Below are 12611 nucleotides of genomic sequence, written 5' to 3' on the forward strand. Positions count from 1 at the left end.
CCTTATCCAGATTTTAATAGAACCACACACAAACATGCATTAATCAACTCACCGCTTGGCTTCAGTTTCTCCTGCTCAATAACGGAGCGGGTCTGGCTGTGGTGACTCTTCAAAAGGCTCAGAAGGTCAGCTGGAAAGCCCGACACAGGCTTAGAGTTCGTCAGCACATCTGTGATCGTTTTCTTCTTCTAAAGACAAAGGAGAATTATCCAACAATAGCATGTTTTACAACTCATACATCAGAGGCAGAGACAGTGACTAAAAGGAATGAATGAATTCAGATAAGCTTTGTCCTCTAATATCATTGAAGAAGTGAGTTTCTCAACATAGAAAATGTTAACCAAAATGAGAAAAGTTGGATAATTAGGTTTAGTGAAATCAAAGCAATTCTGCAGTAAGTTTGCTCTTTTTAACATGTCTTTTTGCCTCTTTTTTATCATGCATAAAGTGAAAAATATTCAGAAGCAGCATACTGAACTGGGCAAAAGAGTTTGACATCTACAGTAACATTAACCGACATGTGAATCCTAAATTCTTACCTTTCTTCTCTTCCTGTTTTTGTTGGACTCCTTATCGCCCATTTCCTCTGATCTCCTGTGTGAGGAAACATTCTTTCTTCAGGGAAAGGAAGACCTGCTTAAAGATGCCCTGGTTCTGTTTTTGCTCACAAGACCTTTTGTCTCAAATACATCTCTTTGATGAAAAACATAAATGCCTGAACCCAAGAAAAATAACTCACAAAGTCAAGGTTTCTCCAGGTTTTAAAGTGCCCATGTTATGCTCATTTACAACTTATTTTTATTTTGGGGGTCTGAAAGAATACATTTACATGTTTTAAAGTAAGGTAATAAAAATAAAAAAAACACAGTAAGAATATGTTAACAGGTTTCTAAAGGATATGTCAGTGCTTGACAAAGTTAGCACTTTATATTTTAACATCTTGTTGGGAAGGACGTCTGCCGCCTAGGCTTTTGGACGCAGTAAGACCGTTTACAACATTCCTGAATGAATCAGCCTTTTGAACGAATCGACTCAACGACATTAACCTGCTGTTAGTTTTAGTTGTCTTGTTAAGTGTTTTATTTCATTTATTAAATAATAATAATAATAATAATAATAATAATAATAATAAATAAACATTAAAAGAATAGTTCACCAAAAATAAATAAATAAAAAATTCTGCCATCATTTACTCACCGTCATGTTGTTTCAGACCTTTCTTTTGCACAACATAAAATAAGGTTTTTGAATACTTGGTAATAAGCTGTTTTGATCACTAGTGACTTTCTTTTCATGAAAAAAAGAATACCGAGATGTTTCTCAAATAATCTTCTTCTATGTTCCATACTTTATGTTAGTCTGCTGTAGCCTAAACATTTAACACAATAATAGCTTTAAATGATCTTTGGGGGTATTTTCACAGTCAAATTTAGTTTGCGAGTAATTAGCTTAATTAATTGCAGCACAATGTCATTAATTAGATTACAAATTTTAATCGACTGACAGTCCTAGTTTTAAGCCATAAACCATAACAGCCAGCTAAGAAGCAGAACATTACAAAATTATTTGAAAATATGTGTAGGCTACTGAATGGTTTCAAAGATGTAAAAAAATACAATTGCAATTGAAAACTAAATTATATATAAATAAATTATACGTTATACATTACAGTAGCTAATTTATTTCGCTAAACAGAAAATGAATGTGATTTTTACTTCGGGAACCAAACTGTCACACACTATTCTTTCCATAGACAGTAAAAGAAATGGACACAGCAACCCCATTGGAACTAAATTGAGACAAGTGAAGCCCATTTTTAGCGTTTTTTAGCACTTCCGTTTCTGACGCACAGACTCAAATGAAGCTTGACGACGTCAGCAACCTGTCTCATAGACAGTAAACGATTGCCTGCGAGCTTCTCCTCCTGTCCATATGGTAATTTCTCTACTGTGCGACAGAGAGTCGCTGGTTATGGCGCAATCGTTAACCTATTTTTTACAAAAACTGCTTCTACAGGAAAATAAAGTAAGATACAAGGTAATGGAACCTTTTATACATTTTCGTGTTTCTTTAGAAATAATTAATGGACAAATGGAGTCTTTAAACACCTCAGATGTAAAGTTATTCGCTGTCAAAGTGACAGCAAAATGAATGGGCGTCAATGGAATGCTAACGCAAGTGAAGTTCTGCTACAAGATGGCAGCACGCGGCCTACTTCAACTTCCAGTCGACTTCCTTCCCGCTTGATTCTTTCAGAAAATATTTTTAATGGCCTCACGATTATCACCACCAGAAAATGTGTTTGTGTGACAGGGCAAGCAAGTGTTCTAAATAGTCTGAATCTAGTAAGAGATGTTTAATAACTATTATAAATCTGTGAATATGCAACTAACCAAGTTCCAAATGGCGGTCGTTTATTTACAGGAGTTCCATTTAAACTACAGCAGAATCTTTTGTTAGGCAAAATACTTCAGAGCACTATGAAGTGTGCACTGGCACAGCAGGCAGTTTAAAACAGAAACGCGCAGAACAAAACTACACTACGCTAAAATGATAGCTGAAGTACTTGTTTGCCACCTGAACAGTCAAATAAAAGGATTTTCATAATAGGCTACAACTTTTATATAATTTGATGCAAAAAAAGAAAAAGAACAAAAGAAAGAAATAGCTGCTACTAAAAAGTACATTATTATTATTAGCTATTTAAAGGATTGTTGACTTAATTTGGATTTTTTTTTAACCCAAAATAGCCTCAACTAAAATTAACTGAGACGGTGTGATTTTTATTTATTTATTTCCGTGTGGTTTTATATGCAGTATTCAGATTAACTAAGTCTGAACCACTAGGCGGCGCTGAGCCCTATAAAATTATAATTATCACTCTGCAGGATGTTTACTCTCTCTCTCTCGCTCTCTCTCGCTCTCTCTCTCTCTGTTAGTGTGTGAATGTTGGACGGGGAAGGATCTTTTAAAATGTGTGTGTGCGTTCATTTGTTCCACTGTCCCTCACACTTGTTTGACTGGTCATAACTATAATTACTCCTCTCGCTTTCTCTCTCTCTCTCTGTCTCTCTCTCTCTCTCTCTCTCTCTCTCTGTCTCTCTCTCTCTCTCTCTCTCTCTGTCTCTCTCGCACACACACACACACACACACAAACACACAAGCAAGAACGCGCACGCAATTATTTATTCATCACAAACATGAATTAAAAATCTCTGTTTCCCTTCAGCTTACAGCACTGAAAGCAACTTCACAGGCTGTTCATCTAACGCAGAGATCATGTGGTTGACCAAAGATGGAATGTTTTTGCAGAGAAATCCTCTAAAGCCATATCTAATTATTCAAGAGCAGTTGGCAACTCAGAGAAGGTTGCCTAACAGTTTTTTTAATGCTGTTGTCCCAAATACTGGTGAAAAATCTCTGAATTTTACAGTAAAGAACAAATTCTTATTTGTTGTGCAGCTGCATTTTATGTGATTTAATTAAGATTAGGCAATTTCATCTTGGGCCAATGAAAAGGGGGGGGGGGTATTTTATTGCCTTAGACTTTTAAGAGCAACCTTCACATACACATATACATGCACACTCACTCACTCACTCACTCACTCACAAAAAGAAAGAGAAAAATAAGAATTGTAATTTGCCCTTAATTACAACCATTCTCTCTTATTGTCTCCTTTCTTTCTTTCTTTCTTTCTTTCTTTCTTTCTTTCTTTCTTTCTTTCTTTCTTTCTTTCTCATTTCTTCTCTCCCTTAGTGCTCCTTAGTAACAAGTAGGTTCTCGTCATGGCAACATGCTCTGAAATAGACTGTGAAGCTGTGTTGGATTCAAGCCGTGGTGGTCAAAAGACTGATGGAGTGTGGAATGTGTTAAGTACATTATGGGATTCATTGTTTCAGTAGTTTTTCTGTGTTATTAAGAGCTCTCTTTTGAGTAACAACACTTAAGGCTCACAGGAACGCAATGAGGTAATGCAGCAATCAAATAAATTCTTAAAACTGAGTGCAGATTGTAGTCACTGACATGTTACATTGTGTAATTTAGCTGAGGCGTTGATCCAAACTGACTTGCAGTACCTAACCTTATTACAGGGCTAGTCCCTCTGGAGTAACCTGAGGTTGTGTGCTTTGATCAAGAGCACAATGGTTATAGTTCATAGATCGCCCCATTGTGGGTTTTAGATGTGCGTGATTCATTTAAACGTAGGTTTTCAGAACAACACTGCTCTTGCTTGTGTGATATCGCTTTCCCTACAACAAGTATGTAGCCTAGACAAGTTAATATTAAATAAGTGACATTTCTGGTACAATATGGCCAGTTATGTATTTTTTCCAAATGAGTAGTTCTATAAGAGCTCAAGGTTACTCTGGTTATGACCCATTGGCCCCCAAAACTCATATGGCAGAAAAAAAACATATTTTTATATTTACAGCTATTATTATATAGTTGTTATTATGTAACTGTTATATAGTTTTGGAGTAGTGAATGCTTTTTTTATATATTTTTTTATAATGGTAACCATCATAAATATTATGGCAACCCAGGCTGCATTTATATGATAAAAAATAGAGTAAAAACAGTAATACTGTATCATGAAGTATTACAATAAATTATTGTAAATGTTTTCTCTTCTAATACATTTAAAAACGTTGTTTATCTCTGTGATGTCAAATCTGAATTTCCAGTCTTCAGTGCCACATGAAACATTTCATATTATCAATTTTGAAAAACTGTTGTGAAGCCTAATTATCTTGTGGAAACTATGATTATTTGATGAATTTACATATTGTATATTGAATATTCTATTGTACACACACACACACACACACACACACACACACAAACAAACACACATATACATTTTGGACCACTATTTTCCACTTGTGACCAAACATTATGGAAAGCACATTGAAATGGCAAGTGTGGTTTGAAAACAAAAACAACAACAACAAAAATGTAGCAAGCACAATGTTCTCCATGCACCAGTCCTGATTTATAACATGCATCCACAGTGTTCGGCATGCTTTTGTGGCTAACAGAGCAGAAACGAAAAGACCCCCCCCCCCCTTAAAATAATAACATAAACCCACTCTTCTTTGCAGAACTGCTCAAGTTCAGTTAAATTTGATGGTGACCATTTGTGGACTGCAGTCATTAATCTTTAATAATCATTAATTCTGTCATTAATTACTTACCCTCATGTCGTTCCAAACCCGTTAGACCTCCATTCATCTTCGAAATGCAAAGTAAGATATTTTTGATTCATTCTGACAGCTCTCTAACTCTCCCATAGAAGTTGATCGTGGTAGTACCCTTTCTCTCTATGGGAGGGTCAAAAAGCTGTCAGATTCCATCAAAAATATCTGAATTTGTGTTCTGAAGATGAACGGAAGTCTTACAGGTTTAGAAAGACATGTGGGTGATTAATTAATGACAGAATTTTCATTTTTGGATGAACTATCCCTTCAAATCATTCCACAGATTTTCAATTGTGCTGACTAGGCCTTACAAGGACATTCTGCTTTTTCTCTTCCAACTACTGTGTGGTCAGTTTTGCTGTTTGCTTTGGATCATTGTCAAGTTGGAAGGTCAACCTTCTTGACAACCTATTATTGAGTCCAAATAATATTAGTCTCATCTGCCTCAGAATGTTCGAGGGGCATTTTGGCAAAGCTCAATTGTGACTTCATGTGATCTTGCAACCCTTCCATACAAGCCACATTTGTGGAGAATTTGTGATATTGTGGTCACATGCACACAATGAACCCTCTTTGTCATAAACACCTGCAGCTGCTTCAGAGTTGCCGTATGTCTCATGTTAGCCTCTCTGGCAAGTTTCCTCCTAGTTTGGAGCAATGTCCTAAACCAGGTAGGGTCTGTGTTGTATCAAAAACCTTTCACTTCTTGATAGACGTGCTTCTAGGCATTGATAAAGCATTTGACTTTTTTTTTTTTTTTTATCAATCTCCTGACTTGTGCCTGTCCTGTCAACAACTTTATCCCAGAGATATTATGACAGTGCCTTACCATTCATAAGTTGATTGTTTGCTTCAGTTGCACTACCAATTACTGAAATGCTCCAGGAAAGCTCTTTTCATGCTGAGCTTAATCAAAATGAACACAGCTGAGCACAGTTTAAAGTCAATCGGTTTTGTTTACAAATCAGCGATTGTGTTTTTTTTTTGTTTTTTTTTGCACTGAGTAAATACAGCTGGACAAAACAAAAACTGTGTCTGTCTTTATTTCAGGTGGCAAAAATTGCATATTTTGCATATTTTGTCTATTGGATTGAAATATCAGAAAATGTCCATTACTTTTAACAACCCATAGACTCTCCCTTTGAAAAAATTAGGACAAAAGTGATTGAAAGCAGACAAAAGAGACAGATTAAAACCCCGGCTGTCACCCAATTGACCAGAACACATCTTAAAACCTGGTGTAAACAGTGCCTCAGTGTTTAATTTTTTTTGGTCCATACAATTTATGTCAAAAGGCTCAAATATTCTTTGGTCCCCAACATTCCACAAAATATATTTTTTTGTGTGTTCCACAGATGAAAGAAGGTCATACATGTATGGAACAACATGAGGATAGAAAATTATATTTTGGGGTGGACTACCCCTTTAAAAAAAGTGATGTGTTGGAATTTGTGCTCTGCATTTAACCCATCCAAGTGCAAACACACAAGTGAGTAGTGAACACAACACATTGTGAACACACACCCAGAGCAGTGGGCAGCCATATGCTGCAGCGCCCGGGGAGCAGTTGGGGGTTTGGGGCCTTGCTCAAGGGTCTCACCTCAGTTGTGGTATTGAGGGTGGAAGACAGCACTGGTTATTCACTCCCCCCACTGACAATTCCTGCAGGACTTGAGACTCGGACCTCAAGAAGTCAGACTCTCTAATGATTAGCCACAACTGCTCTTTTTTGTAAGAATACAATGAACCTTGCCTGCTCCATTTTATCATACAACTAATATTGATTATTGTATGCCCCAAGCAGGTACTTCCCTCAAATCAGGCACCTCATTTAGTACATGCCATAATTATGTACAACAAATACAATTCCCTGTGTGGATGTGGACTTTACATTGCAGCGGCCTATTTAATATCAGCATGGCATATAATGCATTTCTAATATATGTGCACCATATGCAACATAACGAGAGACAGGGCAGTAAAGTTAGCTGGATGATACAGATGTCTTTTTTTTTTTTTTTGTCAAAGGTTGAGAAATAACAGGAAGAGGTCATGCTAGAGAATCTAACAGAGCTTCGAGAGCCCCCAATTTAAGCAGCACAAAAGAATGCGGTTTATGTTCAGAGCTGAGAGTCCTTACTCAAACGCAGAGCTGACAAATCCAGGTCAGCGCTTCTCACTTGGAAATGATAAGAGTTTATTGTGGCTGGAGATTTGAGTGCCTCAGAAAAGTGGAAAACAACTGCCGCAATTGCTTTCACAAGGCACAGAATCTCCTCTGCATTTTTTGAATTGTCTTTGTCACTGCTTGCCTTCCTATCTGTGATGATGATTTTAAGATTAGAGGGCAATTTACCAGGTCCCCATTTGAAGGAAGAAAGGTGATTTTACACGGCTTTGAAAGGCAACAATCTAATCGCTCTTTCTAATCGTCCTTGCTTATTTTGCTTGTCTTTTTTTCAGAGAATTTGACCTCTCTATTGTTGTGAGGCAGTGTGTGTTGATACACACAAACACACACTCAAACGCATCTGTAATATAGACTGTGTGGGAGCTCAAATGGTGGCAATTTGTGTGGCTATAAGCGATTGGTTGACAGGGAGGTGCTGATTATGGGGTATAAGTGTTAGGTTCCGATGGACCCATCCACACTGATGCCCTGATTATGGATAATTTACCCCTACTGTGGCAGCATGGGACTCTACCCACGCTCCCATTCTCTCTCTTTCTTTCCCTCTTTCCTTCTCTTATGTCTCATCTGATATTGAAAAGAGATGGAAAGAAAGGTTGTCACTGATTCTTTCAATGCAGCTACCATGTGAGTTGTTTCTAGGGTAATGCAGAAACTCATAAAGCCACTATTGAATTGAATATCTGCAGTCTAATATTCCTTGACAGACCCATGAGGTTTTTTTTCATCCTTCCACCCATGACTCGGAATAGTGAATAACCGTAAATGACGACAGTCAAATCTCTCTGGTATACTATGCCACGTCCAGGCCTTTTTCTTTAGCATTTTCTGCATCTAATATAGCATTCAAAGTATGTCTATAAATTACACAGTGTGTGTAATATATAATCTAGTGTAAGTGTGTAAGAAACGGCCTTTCAGATCAAGCACAGAATGTAGCGCTTCACATTAAATCATTTATGGAGTCTGCATTCAAACAGGCCATGAGGAGGAAACCAGCTCTAAGTGCATACATCATTTAGTGAAGCTTCGCGCATACGGCATAGCGACATCTCCTTTATATGTGCATTTGAACACATCTTGAACTCAATTCAAATAAAACATATAGTATTTTGCCGGGAAAGACCAATGAATACGCCCACGTTGTCTTGCATGTTACTCGCACGGGAACGATACGCCCACAGCGACACATGCTGCCGTTAGTGTGTGGTCGAATGCAAGGACACAGATTTCTGCCATATGGACTGTGCGGCTTGAGCTTCAACTGGGTTAAAGAGGATTCTTGATGTCCTGGAAGAAATGACTGGCAAAACAATACCACTCGTATGATAAAAAGACCATGAATTCCCAAGGCTGGTTCAGTGCTGGTCTGGCTTGTGCACAGGGCCGCTGCAGAATAGTATTGTTGTGCCCTCTCCTTCAAAAAAATAAATAAAAATACAATAAACTAACACCTATGTTAAGGCCCAAAAAATAACTTTAATAAAATATTAAAGTAAATAAATAAATTGTAATTACATTTTATTATTTATAAATTACATTTGTAGCTCTAGACGATTATGGCTATGATTTTATTAATACAGTTGTCTGATTGATTTTATATTCTCAAGCGTTCAGAAATGTCTCTTTTATATGTAGGCCTATATGATAATATTAATATAGAACAAATTTTTTTTTTGAGCAACTGGGATGGTGCCACCCCAGGAATTGGTGCCATACGCAAACTGCGTACTCTGCATATAGAGAGCGGTGGTACTGCTTGTGCACATCAGCCCACCAGCGTAAAAAAAATAACAGCAATGCTGTTCTCTTTCTTTTCCCTCCCTTCAGCATTCCCTTTATCTTTTTATCTCTCCCCCGAGCACTCCCAGTGTCATTCAATAAAGTTTGTCAGTCCTGCATTTTCCCAGATGCAATAAGTCTTTGATACTGCAACCATTCCTTTCTATTAGAGCAAATTCCTCTTTATCAATACTGCATTTAAATGCTGCAATCAATAAACAAATTATTCACTGAGTGTGGCATCTCTTCCCTGCTGTCTGAGGCCGAATAGTTCATTAGTCCATGCCGATGTGGAAATATTCATAGACCCATACAAAGTATTGACTAAACATGAGGCCTATAGCGCACTACTAGTTTTGACGTTAGTGCTATGCAATAATTGCGTACATAGTTAAAAAGTATTTCATCACTCTACAATTCAATACTGCCAGTGTTCACAAAGCAGCATGTGGCAAGCATGAAAGAGTGATGACAGGAGCCGTCTTATTTAAACATCATTATAAGATTTGACTATACCAGCCATGTCAAGTTGAGGTTTGTCTGTGTGCATATAATATAATATAATATAATATAATATAATATAATATAATATAATATAATATAATATAATATAATATAATATAATATAATATAATATAATATAATATAATATAATATGTGTGTATTATAAATATTAGAATGTCTTGTCAGTTTATTTATATTTTTAAACGTATCAGTATATAATCAATATACATATATTTATGTATTATATTATATTAGAATGTAATATTTTATATATATTGTGTATAATATAATATAATATAATATAATATAATATAATATAATATAATATAATATAATATAATATAATATAATATAATATAATATAATATAATATAATATAATATAATATGAATTGTATGCTTTTTCAATTATCAGGGGATCTTGGTATACATTTTTTTTTAAGTCACGATTTACTTGGTTACTAATTAACATAGGTTTTACAGTAGAGGTATTTTGAATCCTGGCTCATCTGAGTGCAAGCTTTTTAGATGAGAAATATGATATTGCCCAGGTCTTTTTACCCAACAGAAGAATCTGAGAAGCAGAAGACCTCTGAATATCTCCATTTGCTCTCCATTTAATCTCACAGCTGTTTAAATGAAGAAGTTTAAGAAGAAGTTAAACAGATCCCATTTGTGTGATTTCTTTTTTTTTTAAGAAAAAAAAAAGCTTCTTCTTCACATATTGTAGGGAGGTTTGGTCTGGATACAGAACAGTTATTATATGAAATGGAAACTATATCCTGGCAGTACAAAATGTCCTCAATATGCTAAACGGCTGAAATGCTCAAAATGCTGTAAAATAGAGTGACAGTATGGTACAGTTATGAATTCCCAGGTGATGCTGCTCACTTGCCTGCACAGATTTTACATACCCAACAGCTCAGCAGAACCCGTGAAGAGCATGACTCAGAGAAGCGCTCATACTGCCAAATGAGGATGAAAGAGACACTGGTTTAATCCACCCAGTAGATATAAGGAGGGGTTGAGAGAGAGAGAGAGAGAGAGAGAGGTAAGTCCTCACAAACTGTGTCCTATTCTCCCTTGAAAAGCTGCAGGGTAATTCACTCTTCTGAATAGTGAACTGTCCACTCAAATAACTCAAGACTCATAGTGATGTACCGAGATCCTCTTTCTGGAGGATTAGGGGCAATATTATATGTATTTTTATGTGAAGGTGGATTTGTGCATGTATGCATGTGTGTGTGTGTAAGTGTGTTGTGCTGTGTTTAAAAGTGTGTGCATAACAGATCTGGTCTTAGTCTTAGACGAGCCGAGTGTGACCCACTTTCCCTCTGAGCTTCTCTGCTAGAGATGCACTCAGGCAGGCAGGCAGGCACACACATATACACACACACACACACAGTCTAAACGCCAACATCAGAAGACAGAGAGGAGGGGAGATAGAGAGAAGGAAGGAGCAGGGAGATGATGATACATAGCCGTTGCTGCACTCTTCAATTCAAAAATCAATCCCTGTTCCAAACCTGCCCTTCCAGCACTTTGTCATGTGCAAAAACACAGCACCCATTTTGCTGGGGGATTTTCATCCAACAAGTAAGCACAGCTGCACCCCTTGTGTGTGTGTACTTGTGTGTGGGCGTGCATACATTTTATATGCATGTGAAGAGAGTCGTCAACCTCGACTACATGTCAGCATGCAAATCCTCCATATAAAATTGCCTATCCGTTAATAGTCCATCTAATACTAATGAGTCCTAAGTGTAATTGTATCTCTGGGACGACCTGCATGGAGATTACCCAATAAACTCTAACTTGTAGAGAGCTGCAAGTAATGTTGCACACTATTAATTTGTGTTTCACACATGATTACACAAATTATGGTATACAAGGTCAAGCAATATCTTATTTCAACAAATATACTTTATACAAATATACAAATATACTTTTTATATACTTTATATACTTTATACCAGACAATTTTTTTTAAATATTGCAGTATTTATTATAAATTATTTATCCATGCACATCATTTTTTTTAATTCATGCTCGTAATCTTTAATCAAAAACCTTAACATTAGCTGTAGTACATTACAATAAGGTCTTGTTTGTTATACATTAGTTATACCACAGGGCTGTTGAATGGTTGATTCTGATTGGTTGATGAACATTCTAAGGTGTCCAGTTATTTCCCAGTAAAAGTACAGCTACAGAATGAAGTAGATAGAAGTCTATCAATGGCATTATAGTTCCATATCACTTCGCACTTAGACACAGATATAAAAAACATATATATGGTAACTAACAATAGGATTAAAATTACAATGTTTTTCCAACCAAATTACTTTTTATTATCCATTATTTATCATTCACTGCACGCACTGACATACAGTACAGACACACACTTGAAAACTGAAGAAAGCATACGTGTGCACAGACTTCTTATCAATGCTGCCCTGCCATTGATGTTTTGGATAAATAGTTTGCATCTGAAAATCTATATGAAATTTCTCATTAGCGAGGTCACAATTTTTTTTTATTCATGTTAGTTCAAAGTGCATTAACTAACATTAACAGACACAACTTTTAATTGTTAGCTCATGTCAACTGATGTAGTTAACTAATGTTAACAAATGAAACCTTGTTGTAAAATGTTATTGTCCTCTGTCATCAACTTTCATTTGTGGAACTGAAAAGATCTTTTAGAGAATACAGACTATCAATAAAGCAAAAGCATTCACATTAAGTTAAAAAAAAAAAATCACCATGAAATTTGTAAATATGACTTGAGCACTATATTCTAAGTTTCCTGAAGCCGTATAATAGCATTGTGTTAGGAAGGTAATGGAATTAATGTTATTATTCACTGAAAATCTCTCTAATTTCATTTACACATTATTATTGAAAAGAGCAGCAATGAACATTATAACTTGCAT

Source organism: Carassius auratus, chromosome 34, assembly GCF_003368295.1.
Source record: "Carassius auratus strain Wakin chromosome 34, ASM336829v1, whole genome shotgun sequence".
Taxonomy (NCBI): Eukaryota; Metazoa; Chordata; class Actinopteri; order Cypriniformes; family Cyprinidae; genus Carassius; species Carassius auratus.